This window comes from Aquarana catesbeiana, linkage group LG09, assembly GCF_042186555.1.
Source record: "Aquarana catesbeiana isolate 2022-GZ linkage group LG09, ASM4218655v1, whole genome shotgun sequence".
Classification (NCBI taxonomy): Eukaryota; Metazoa; Chordata; class Amphibia; order Anura; family Ranidae; genus Aquarana; species Aquarana catesbeiana.
In genome coordinates, this window is record NC_133332.1 from 234,641,282 (window position 1) to 234,654,275 (window position 12,994).

The 12,994-nt window shown below is 41.3% G+C and overlaps 1 protein-coding gene and 1 pseudogene across 2 annotated transcripts in view; both read right to left on the bottom strand.

Moving 5' to 3' along the window:
• The window catches only part of EXD3 (exonuclease 3'-5' domain containing 3), a 491,324-nt gene that overhangs the window by 14,449 nt on the left and 463,881 nt on the right, over positions 1–12,994 (bottom strand). The window lies entirely within an intron of this gene.
• Positions 8,431–10,093, bottom strand: LOC141108397 (keratin, type II cytoskeletal 8-like; annotated as a pseudogene).

Below are 12,994 nucleotides of genomic sequence, written 5' to 3' on the forward strand. Positions count from 1 at the left end.
TCATAAAGTGGAGAGCATTTAATAGATTTCCTAGGGGCCTGGAGGTGAAAAACAGGTCATCCGGCGGAATGTGGACCTCCAGACAAAGTTTCCTTGGGGTCAACAATGTGACTATTTTAGGATATTAAGGGAACATAGCAAAATATTAGTCAGGGAAAAAAAATATAGCAGCAATGGAGATTAATGGTTTGCATCAAAAAGAAAAGGGAGAGTTGTAGGAGGACAGGGGGAAAAAAAACATAAAGATAAGATTTATTGCAAATCTGTTTCTGGATTTTGTTTTCCGATGCACGGTTTGGCAGAAAAGCTAACAATTTAAAGTATGTTTTTGTTTAACTCCAAAGGGCTGCTTGTAACACATGAGCTATATGTGTCTATTCTGGAGCATAGGCTACTTGATCTGAAACAAAGACAGGTCCACCCATATATAATGATGTTATATTAGTTGGGGTACTGGAGGCTCACACTTCAATGCAAGCAATCCATTTTAAATCATAAAGTACCAAGTATTAAGAACCAAGTATTAGACATATTCCGATTGTAGATCTGCTAATACTTTTACTGGGTTCAGCTATCTAATATTCATAATGAGCACAAAGTCAGCAACAATACTTGGAAACACTGAAACATTGAGACAATACAGTTGGTGTTAATTTGTGCCAAGAAAACCTTCTCCATGCTATTAGCCTACCACCAGCTTGAACTGATACAATTTTGTGGGAGTCAATGATGACATAAAAAAATGTAGGGGTGAACAACTGGTTGGGTCAAAGATGACACTATACAATGTAGGGGGGAGTGTAGCTGGGGGAGTCAATGATGACATCATATAATCTAGAGAAGTACAGCCGGGAGAGTCAATGATGATATCATATAATCTGGGAGAGTAAAACTGGGGGACTCAATAAGAACATCATATAATCTAGGAGCGTACAGCTGGGGGAGTCAATAACGACAACATATAATATAGAGGAGTACAGCTGGGGGAGTCAATGATACATTATTATTATAATACAGGATTTATATAGCACCAACAGTTTACGCAGCACTTTACAATATAAAAGGGAGTCAATACAGTTATAATACAAGAGGATTAAGAGGGCCCTTCTCAGAAGAGCTTACAATCTATTAGGGTGGGGTAGGTGGTACAAAAGGTTGTAACTGTAGAGAATGAGCTGTTGGAAGTGATAGGAGATTAGTTGGAGACGTGATAGGCTTTCCTGAAGAGATGAGTTTTCAGGGATCGCCTGAAGGTAGCAAGAGTAGGGGTAGCTGGATAGATGGAGGTAGCGAGTGACATTTTTGCAGATTTATTAATAAAGAAAAACTGAAATATCACATGGTCCTAAGTATTCAGAGCCTTTTCTGTGACACTCATATATTTAACTCAGGTGCTGTCCATTCTTCTGATCATCCTTGAGATGGTTCTACACCTTCATTTGAGTCCAGCTGTGTTTGATTATACTGATTGGACTTGATTAGGAAAGCCACACACCGGTCTATATAAGACCTTACAGCTCACAGTGCATGTCAGAGCAAATGAGAATCATGAGGTCAAAGGAACTGCCTGAAGAGCTCAGAGATAGAATTGTGGCAAGGCACAGATCTGGCCAAGGTTACAAAAAAATTTCTGCTGCACTTAAGGTTCCTAAGAGCACAGTGGCCTCCATAATCCTTAAATGGAAGACGTTTGGGACGACCAGAACCCTTCCTGGAGCTGGCCATCCGGCCAAACTGAGCTATCGGGGGAGAAGAGCCTTGGTGAGAGAGGTAAAGAAGAACCCAAAGATCACTGTGACTGAGCTCCAGAGATGCAGTCGGGAGATGGGAGAAAATTGTAGAAAGTCAACTATTACTGCAGCCCTCCACCAGTCGGTGCTTTATGGCAGAGTGGCCTGACGGAAGCATCTCCTCAGTGCAAGACACATGAAAGCCCGCATGGAGTTTGCTAAAAAAAACCTGAAGGACTCAAAGATGGTGAGAAATAAGATTCTCTGGTCTGATGAGACCAAGATAGAACTTTTTGGCCTTAATTCTAAGCGGTATGTGTGGAGAAAACCAGGCACTGCTCATCACCTGTCCAATACAGTCCCAACAGTGAAGCATAGTGGTGGCAGCATCATGCTGTGGGGGTGTTTTTCAGCTGCAGGGACAGGACGACTGGTTGCAATCGAGGGAAAGATGAATGCAGCCAAGTACAGGGATATCCTAGGCGAAAACCTTCTCCAGAGGGCTCAGGACCTCAGACTGGGCCAAAGGTTTACCTTCCAACAAGACAATGACCCTAAGCACACAGCTAAAATAACAAAGGAGTGGCTTCACAACAACTCCGTGACTGTTCTTGAATGGCCCAGCCAGAGCCCTGACTTAAACCCAATTGAGCATCTCTGGAGAGACCTAAAAATGTCTGTCTACCAACGTTTACCATCCAACCTGACAGAACTGGAGAGGATCTGCAAGGAGGAATGGCAGAGGATCCCCAAATCCAGGTGTGAAAAACATGTTGCATCTTTCCCAAAAAGACTCATGGCTGTATTAGATTAAAAGGGTGCTTCTACTAAATACTGAACAAAGGGTCTGAATACTTAGGACCATGTGATATTTCAGTTTTTCTGTGTTTTTCTGTCATTATGGGGTGCTGTGTGTACATTAATGAGGAAAAAAATGAACTTAAATGATTTTAGCAAATGGCTGCAATATAACAAAGAGTGAAAAATGTAAGGGGGTCTGAATACTTTCTGTCCCCACTGTATAATCTAGGAGAGTACCGCTGAGGGAGTCAAGGATACATCATATAATCTAGGGGAGTACAGCTGGGGGAGTCAATGACAACATCATATAATATAGAGGCGTAAAGCTGGGGGAGTCAATGATACATCATATAATCTAGGGGACTACAGCTGGGGGAGTCAATGACATCATCATATGATCTAGGGGAGTACAGCTGGGGGAGTCAATGATGACATCATATAATCTAGGGAAGTACCGCTGGGAGAGTCAACGATACATCATATAATAGAGGAGTACAGCTGGGGGAGTCAATGATACATCATATAATCTAGGGGAGTACAGTTGGGGTAGTCAATAGCAACAACATATAATCTAGAGGAGTATAACTGGGGGAGTCAATGATATATTGTATAATCTAGAGCCACCTTTTTCAACCGGGGTGCCTTGGCAAAATGTCCAAAAAGTTGCCCAAAAATTGTAGCCAGCAGGTGAATCAAGCCTAACTTTTAGTTACACAAAGCCATAGGTTTTCATTGTACATAATGTCCAATGATATCATCAATTGATAAGAAGTATGTTGTTTGCTTCTCCCCTGCCCTCTCCATCAGCACTGGGGTCACAGTGAGTGATGAAGAAGATCAACACTGGAATACTAGTCAGTAGCATTGTGCAAAGGTGTGTTTGCCTTAGAAGAATACATTACCTCTAATGTTGGGTGCCCTACATGTGTGCATGTTGCTGCATTATGTATAACTATTAGTTTAGTTTTTACATTATAGAAGGATGTGCCTCAAGGCTTACAATGCCCATCTGCAGTTTATGAGTCTAGCAAGATTCCTTCTTGTTGTAAAAGACGTATTGACTCCTAAGAGACAGACATAATTTTGCCCCTGTACAAAGCATTAGTAAGACCTCATGTGGAGGAATACGCAGTTTAGTTTTGGCTACCAGTTTATTATTATTATACAGCATTTATAGAGCGCCAACTGTTTGTGCAGCACTTTACAATGTTAGGGCAGACTGTACAATTACAATACAATTCAATATAGGAGGGATCAGAGGGCCCTGCTCGTTAGAGCTTACAATCTAGGAAGAGAATGGAAGTGGAAAGAGTGCAGAGGACAACTAAACTAATGGAGGTTAAATAGAGAATAGTATTTGTGGGAAGGAGTTTGTATCAGTTAGCCATAGTGACATAGAAGTGTCATCCCGATAAACTGATATGGGAAGAGAAAGGGTGTAGTTGGGACTTTGAATACACTTATATGTACACTCAGATAAGCGTAAGCAAAAAGTTAAAATACTTTTTTTTTTTATACAATTTAAAAGAGCGCAGCCACAACATAGCTGCATATAATACATTACAATAAACAATGCACAAGTCCTTGAGATGGGTCAACACAGGAGGTGAGGAGGCAGCATATTGCCTCCCAGCCTCCTGTCAACTGTTCTCTGAATTACAATACGCTGTGGATCGCTTTTCAGAGGGACGATACAGGCTGCCACTAGAGTATATGAGGCGCACACCCTTATGTTATGCAGATCAGGAGAAGGGAGGTGTTTTATACTCCAGAAGAGAACTGCCAGAGTTGCCAAACTGTCAGCTCAAACATGAAATTAGGAGCTCACTTTATTTCTGGCAGATTAAGTATTTTTTTTGTATTTACAATAACTGTAAAGTGACAAAACATGGAAGAATGTGCATGTATTGTAAAAGTGTACTGCATTTGGTATTTTTGCTTCCTGACATACACTTTAAGGGTGTATTCCAACCGGTACCTCTGCACTGCAGTGCACTATTATGCGTTACCGCACAGGCAATAATGTGTGGCATTTCATTCCTTAATACACATTGCGGTAGGGCAGCTCATTCATTTAAAATGAGCTGCTAATGTACCACAAGCTCATTTTAACAGACCCAAAGCATTTTTTAAACACAATGTGCTACAATATGTTGTTGATGGTTCACATTTGTGTGATATGCTGAATAACACATGCGTTGTGGTGCACTGTAGTGTCATTCACAATGTCAGTTTTATGTGCCAGTGTTTGTAAACTCCACAATGACATGGACTTGTGCAAAAACATTAGTGTAGTCAGTAAAGCTGAATTTTGTGGTTTAACAGAAAATCACACATGTTCCATAAACAATCTCATATGTGAAAATCACAAGCCTAATAGTTAAAACAAAATTGATAAGTTAATGTTGGAACTACTAAAATCATACAGGATATTGGAGGACTCACAGATCTATCTCCCATTCCTTTCATCAAGGGACTTCAAAGGGGACCCGAGGAGAAAAGGTTACTTCAAAGTGAGAACTCTTCAATAAGGGTCTCAACTGTCCCCTCCACCCCCAGTGCTGTCAAAAGAATTCCTTTAAATGCTATGGGTGCTTCTCTTTTCTTTAAACTGGAGGATGTCAGCAACTCTGGTCCACTGACCTCCAGGGATATGCTACTTACATGTATTCCTGTGAAATCACAGGAAGTGTCAAAAGTGTACCTGTCACACACTGTCAATAGAGGTGAGGTTGAGTGGTGTTTCAAAAAATGAAGCCAATTTAGATGAAACAAGTTACGCTGCTTTGAAATGAAGAGGAGACATTGTGAGTGACTTGTAATTTGAGCAGTATATGGAGAATCCATGGAAAATCACAAGTCTTCCGAAAACAATGACAATGTATACATTTCTAGTGTGGCAGAGTATGATCAATTTGAAAAAACACAGTCAACTTAGACAAAACTATCAGATGCAGCACTCCAAGGTGGTTAGTAACTGGAGTGTAAACAAATATCAAATAATGAGTACGAGGGCCACATTGTATGTTTTACAAATATTTAAAGTCCCCATCGAAGTCCCCCTTTTATCAAGGTTCCCTTTACATCAGAGTTCCTCTTACATCAGTATCCCCACTTACATGCTGGTCCCCATCAGAGTCCTTTTTTACATCAGAGAGCTGCATAAAATCTTGCAGAGAACCGTATTTGGCCCCCAGATTGGAGAGCCTGGCTTTATATTACTAACTATAAATCTACAGAATGAAGGGTAATGGGTCATCTCACCCAAAAGTGCTATTGTAGATAATGGTGGAGCCTTGTTGGCAGTCACCTCTGAGTCTTCTTATATGTCTTAGATACCGCAACAATGAGATCTACCTGCCAAATTTTAGACCCTGCTCCTGTCCACCTGGGAGTTTTTGGTGTTTCCATACATCTGTGTGTTCCAAAGCTTCCTCTGAGGAAATAGTTTATTTTAAAGTCACAGTGGACATGGAGTTAAGCCGGCCAAATATGGATCGAAATTTGGCTGGTTCAGCAGGGACTGGCCTTGATTTGATCCATGTAGGCAGGCTGATTGTGTCCAAGTGGATCCATCAATTGACTTGGGTACAACCAGCCTATAAAGTTTTTTAAATGCAATTAGTGCCAGCGGCTATAGCCTCTAGCAATAATTATTATGTTCTACTGGTTGGAAAGACTCTCCGCTTGCAGAACACAATAGCTCTATGAGCGGGAATTGAGAAATTTTCATTTGAGGAAAGAAAATAGAATCATTTTTGGGCTGCTTTAGGCTGATTGATTGAAGTCACTGTTTGGCTGAGAATTTTCCTGACTCTGATTTTCAGATCAAATTTTGTTGCGCAATCTGGTACAGGAAGGGCCACCCTTAGTTAAAATTTTGCCTAATTCAGCAGGAATCGTTGAAGATTTGAGTCATGTATGACCAGCATAACGCCAAGGCCCGGTCTATACTATGCAGTGCATTTGACAGGTTTGGTAAATCTATAATGGATTGTATGGCTTGTAAATGTATTAAGCTGATTGGCTGCAGTCACTGTTCGGCTTTTCTAACCAACTCCTTCAACTTCACCCTTATTCAATTTTTCCACCCGACTCCTTCAATTTTCAAATCACACTATGTCAAGCCAGTTGATGCCAGCAGAACTCTCATGCCCATTCCACACCATACAGTGCTTTTTTTTTTTACACAACTCTTCCTTCTTGGAGGAAAACTACAAACTTGTGCTGTGAGGGTGCATGGTACTGTGGAGGTTAGCTAAATTTACCTGAAGTGCCTCAATCCACTGCTTTTTTTTTTGGGGGGGGGGGGGGTTGTGGTGCGATTATCTGCAGATCAAAAGATTTGACAAGTGTGTATCAACTCAGTTTTGCATGCCAGTATCCCCAAAAATCCATATGAGGCATTGCTCAATTTGAAAGCCAGATGGTGCACTGCTAACCAATTAGGGCAGTGGTTCTCAACTCCTGTCCCCAGGACCCACTAACAGGCCAGGTTTACAAGATAACTGAAATACATCACAGGTGATGATATTTGCTGCTCAGCGATTGCAGTATTCTAGTCTGCATCTCCCCAAGGTAATACTTAAAATCTGGCCTGTTGGTGGGTCCTGAGGACTGGAGTTGAGAACCACTGAATTAGGGGATGTTAGCCCCACTCATGACATGTGCCATTTTGATAAGCACACATCACTGCTCCTCACCCTTGGCCAACATGGGGGTGGTTGCTGTCCAGCCTAGGTTGGGTTAAACAATTTCTGCAGCCCTCTGTACCTCTTGCTTAACTCTGATGCAAGATCAAACATTCCTATTAAGGCCATTGTGAAATGCTTTGTTAACCATACAATTCTTTTCTAAAAACTACTGAAACAAAACTGGTAGGCTTATTTTCTTCTACCCATAGTCTGACTGGCATATCGGTCTGTTTATGAACCAATGTACATTGCGTTTGTTCTAAGTGCTACCCCTATTTAAATCCAAACCTTAAAAATTACAATTTGCTTTTCCCTGTCATCTCAATTTTTAGCTGGCAATATGATTTGCCCTTACATGCCAAGTTATGTAGTGAAAAAAATAAAAAAAAAAAAAAGAGTTTATTAAGAGAGATTAGAAGGTGCGAGACAAGATGAGCACTTCCAGTATCCACCTAGCAAAGGATAAACAAAGCACACTGCAAGAGATTTTCACCTAGCAGTTTGTGGTAAGAATTGCACAGGAAGCCAAGTAAGGAATAAGGCTCCATTCACACTAGCGCGTTTTTTGATGCATTTTGCATTTTGCAGAAATGCATGGGAATTTTTTAACATGGGTTCCTATGGAACATGTTCACATCAATGCTTTTTTGTATCTCTGCGTTTTTGGAAAGGGTCGGGGACTTTTTTTCATGCAAAAAGCAGTGTTTTGCATGTAATGGATTTCAATGGATAAGCATCAAAAACGCAAGTGCACCGTTTTTGCAGCGTTTTTGGTGCGTTTTTGCCGGTTTTTTTTTATTTTATTTTTTTTGTAATTTTTTTTTAAGACTGTAAAAAAAAATGAAAAAAAAAAAAAAAACGCAAAACGCAAATCGCGGCAAAAACGCTACTAAAAAACGCTGCTCAAAAACGTGCCAAGCATGAAAAAAAAACCTCCAAAAACGCTCAAAAGCAACATGCATAGGTGTGAATCGAGCCTAAAGGAAGAGGAGACAGCACAGCTGAGCCCACTGGAAACCAAGCCCACCTTAAGTTGAGCCTGCTGGGAAGGAATCAATACAAGTTGGTGCAGCAGTACAATAAAGAACTCATGTTTAGTTCCTCCTGTTATCCCCATTTTCACATACAGGTAAACGTTTTTAAATCTCAAAGTTGGGGAAGCACCAGTTAGTGTCTAGCACTGGTTGCACAAACTGGAGTAGCTTGATCTGGGTTAAAATGTCCAAGGAAATAGAAAAGAAAAAAAAAAAGGTTTAAAGACATCTACGCCAACAGTCCTGATTTCTGCCTTGAAGAAGGCTCATCTGAAATAGAGTCCTGGCTGTGGGACAGCTTGATGCGTCAATGGAAAAGGCACTCATTTTGAGAAGATGTCTGAGGACTCGGACAGAACTCTTCCATCTTTGGTCTCAACGGTCTTCACTACAATGCTGCGTTTGGTTCTGGAGGTTTTCAGGGGAGATGAACTGACACTGCTGGCATATGAATAATTGCCTCCCATTCCATTACCAAATACACCACCGAATCCACTTTGTAGTCCACCACTGTAGGCACTAACTCCTGAGTAACCGATGGTCTTGGTCTGAATACTAAGGTTCGGAATACCTGATTCCAGCCTGCTCTCCTCTCTTTCCAGCAGTTTCCTGTAGGTGGCAATCTCAATATCCAGAGCCAGTTTGACATTCATCAGTTCCTGGTATTCTCTCAGTTGGCGAGTCATGTTCTGCTTGGCCTTTTGTAGAGCACCCTCCAGCTCAGACAACTTGCTGCAGGCATCCTTCAGTGCCAGTTCTCCACGCTCCTCAGCCTCTGCAATCTGTTCTTCAAGGTTTGCGCGCTGTGCTTTAAGGGTGTCAATTTCAGAGTGCAGCCGTGTGATGTAACGGTTGAGTTCGCTGATTTCAGTCTTTGTGTTCTTGAGGTCATCACCATGACGTCCATCAGATACCTGAAGTTCTTGGTACTTCAGCTGGTACATGCTCTCAACTTCAGCACGGCTCTTATTGGCAATATCTTCATACTGAGCTTTCGCTTCTGCAATGATGCTGTCCAGGTCCAAGTTTCGGTTGTTATCCATAGACAGGACAGCTTGAGTGTCAGAAATCTGGGACTGCAGCTCACAAAGCTTCTCCTCATAAGGATGATGCAGGAAGTTAATCTCATCTGTTAGACTTTCCAGTTTTGCCTCCAACTGCACTTTGTTCATGTAAGCCTCATCCACATCCTTCTTCAGCAGGACAAACTCATTTTCCATTTCAGTACCCTTGTTGATTTCATCTTCATATTTGTTCTTGAAGTCCTCCACCAGACTCTGCACGTTTCCAAGCTCAGATTCCTGACGCAGCTTCTCCTGGCCCAAGGTGTCGCGCTGGCAGCGCAGGTTGTTAATTTAGGCCTCAAACATGCCACTGATGTTACTGCGGGTTGTTTTTAGGTTCTGAAGAAGGCCCCACTTGGTTTCCAGCATCTTGTTCTGTTGTTCTAAGAAGCGAACCTTGTCAATGAAGGAGGCAAACTTGTTATTGAGGGTCCTGATCTGCTCCTTCTCATGGGTGCGGATCTGTTGGATGTTGGGTTTGATCTCCAGGTTGAGGGGGGGCAGTAGGTTCTGGTTGACACCGACATTGGTGATCCAGGCAGAGCCCATACCTCCCCCCATCCTGGCTCTCCCATATGCCGTCCTGTAGCCGCTGCTGAAGCGGGATCCCCTTCCATAGCTGGAGCCCAGAGAGAAGGACGCTGTGCTGGCTCTGGCTCCGGCCGGGCTCCGCTATAGGAGAAGCTGCTGAAGCCAGCAGAGCGGGGCACGGCACTGCAGGTGCGGTAAGTAACTTTGTTCACTCTGACCGACATAATGGTGACGATAGGAGGCGCTGCACTGAGTGGAGACTGGAGGAGTACGAGACTGACTGATACAGTGCTTTTTTTAGGTGCATTTTACATACATTGCCATTGAACTCTGTAGCACACACTATGATGAAAGCTCATCAAAGATGCGGCAAGCAGGATTTTAATTTAACACACTGCACCTGAAACACCCAGGTGTGAATGGGGCCCAAGGACTGAAAGGACATAAAAAAACATGTAAAACAGCCCCATTTTGTGTACTTCAATGGTGTATTTAGCTGCCTGGAGTTCAGCTTTAATCCTTAATCACTGTAAATATAGAACTTCATCGAGGTTGTTAATTGTTGTTAACTGTCTACAAATGTACGGACGTCATAAAACAAAATGCAGACAAGGTTATGTGTTAAAAAAAAACAAAAAAAAACTTTGCCTCCTGCAGTTTGAGCATCGGCTAGTTACAATGGAGCGGAGTTGTCCATATCTCATATCGCTCTTTGCAGGGTGATGCCAACTCATCTGGGCATTGTTACACAAAACAGTCACATTTTATAATATCATGAGCAAAATGTTACTCATAAGGAGACAAATGCCAAAAAATTTGATTATTATATTGTGGGAAGTAAATTGCTTCTTTTCCTTGCACACTTAGGGCTCATGCACACTGCAGCTCTACAGGGTTTTGAGCTTTTTTGAGCTCTAATTTTTTCTGCCTAGAAACTCCCCTCCATGTTATTCACAGAGCAGCAGATATTTGATGGAATTTTAACGGTGCCAAGACACAATAGAGAAACAACTGATAATATAAAAGTTCATAGTTAATCTTTTACATGATTAAAATCAAACCATTAAAATCAAATACATGCCAGCTGAATGATCAATAGTGTGTTTTACATAAACAGTATTAACGTGGTATCTGTTCCTGACATGTTTCGTCAATTAGGGCTTCTTCAGGGGATTTTGAAGACCACTACTGATATGAAAGCTATATAAAAAAATAAAATATTCAGTCATTGATATTCCTTACACTTTGCACACGGTTTGGTTGGTGATCATTGGTGGTTATCTGGGTAAGCAAGGGACGGCTGGACAGAGTGAGTAATGAAAACAAACTTGCCATCTGCATACAAATGTAATGATCTGTATTATATAATTCATTGTATCAATGACTGAATATTTTGCTTTTTTGATACAGCTTTCATATCAGTAGTGGTCTTCAAAATCCCCCGAAGAAGCCTTAATCGGTAAAACATGTCGGAACAGATACCACGTTATTATTGTTTATGTAAAGCACACCATTGATCATACAACTGGCGTGTGTAAGATTTTAACGGTTTGATTTTAATCATGTATAAATAAACTATGAAGTTTTATATTATCAATTGTTTTTCTTTTGTTTCTTGGCATCGTTTAAATCCCATCAAATATCTGCTGCTCTGTGAATATTATTTCAGGGATGTGGTACCGGATATAGCCTGGTCACCTAGCCACATTACAAGGAGATTCCCCTCCATGTCAGCCTATGCGTCCATGCACACTATGGCTTTTTCAGGAGTTTACAGGCAGAAAAAAACCCCCACCAAACTCGCCTAAGACGCCTAAGTGCCCAAAAATGCGTGAATGAGCACAAAAAAGCTCAAAGAAGCTCAAAAACATACACAAAAAAAATTAGGAAATATTACCTGAGGTGAGGGTTTGTGAAAAAAAAAGGCTTAAGCTCAAAAGGAGCTCATAGAAGCTCAATTAAAAACGTGCAAAAGAGCCCAAAAAATTACAAGCTTCTTCAAGCAGAAATAAAAGCTTAAATGCCTGTAAAAGCAGCTTTTTTTTTTTTTGAATTGCAGTGTGCATGAGCCCTAAACAGTTGCCCTTACTAAACGCTCTAATATGTGGTCATAAGAAAAAGGATCAAACTTTAGTCTGATAGCCAGCTAGGAGCATAATTTAAATAGAACCCGTAGCAACGCCTTCAAGCATAAGTAGCCCAAACCGGTAGAGTAAGGTGCCAAGACACACAGCTATTTTAGCACAGCAACACCCTGGCTTGGCTGGTGGTCTCCACATTCCTTTCAATACAGGTTTCCCTAAAAAGACCTCTGTGTTGGGTCCCCATATCTGTACTGGGGAGTGTCCTGGGAGTTTCCCATGGTCCAGTTCTCACCCTGTAACTGGCTAATTGCTTTAATCATTTAGTGGGAATTTTTGTGGGTTAATCGTATTACAATGTACCTTTGCCTCACATTCATCTGTCTATCCGGTTCCGACATTTCATCAGCACATACGGCTCATGTCTATCCAAAACCGCATATGACTCGAAGGCTTGTAGGAAATACACTTCTTCCTTTAATCTAATTTCTATGGCTTCTCCAAACATTAATATTAATAGCTGGGGAAACAGATTATCCCACACTCATTTTGCTTTGTTACATGAACTTGATAAGATTAGAACGTAACTAACAAGTGTGCTACCTACCCTGAGAAACAGAGGGCGATTTCTGCAATGCATGTTTTGAGTTGCAGAGGAGGATATGATGCAAACATTATTATCATTCAATCATTGGAGCCAAAATGTTAAACAACACAGTCAAGGAGAATGCAAGAAATTTCCCGTACATAAGAACTAGAAGAAAAGAAAAAATATCTGCGCTGTTGGAGTAACCAACCAGAATCAAGCTAACCTTCTCACTTCGGTGTGGATCCGACGCCTAGTGACAGCACCCAATAAGAAGGGTCCTTACGCTCTGCATGCTCGCCAAGTCCCCCCTTTTTGGGGTAACAAACATTTGCAAGCTTTTACAAATGATTACGCACCATACTTATGGTGGAGATCATAAAGTCCTTTGTCACATCTTTGTAAATCCATTTAAAGTTTAGCTGTCTGAAAAAAAGAGCTACTCTATATTTGTAGATATAAAAGTGAATGCA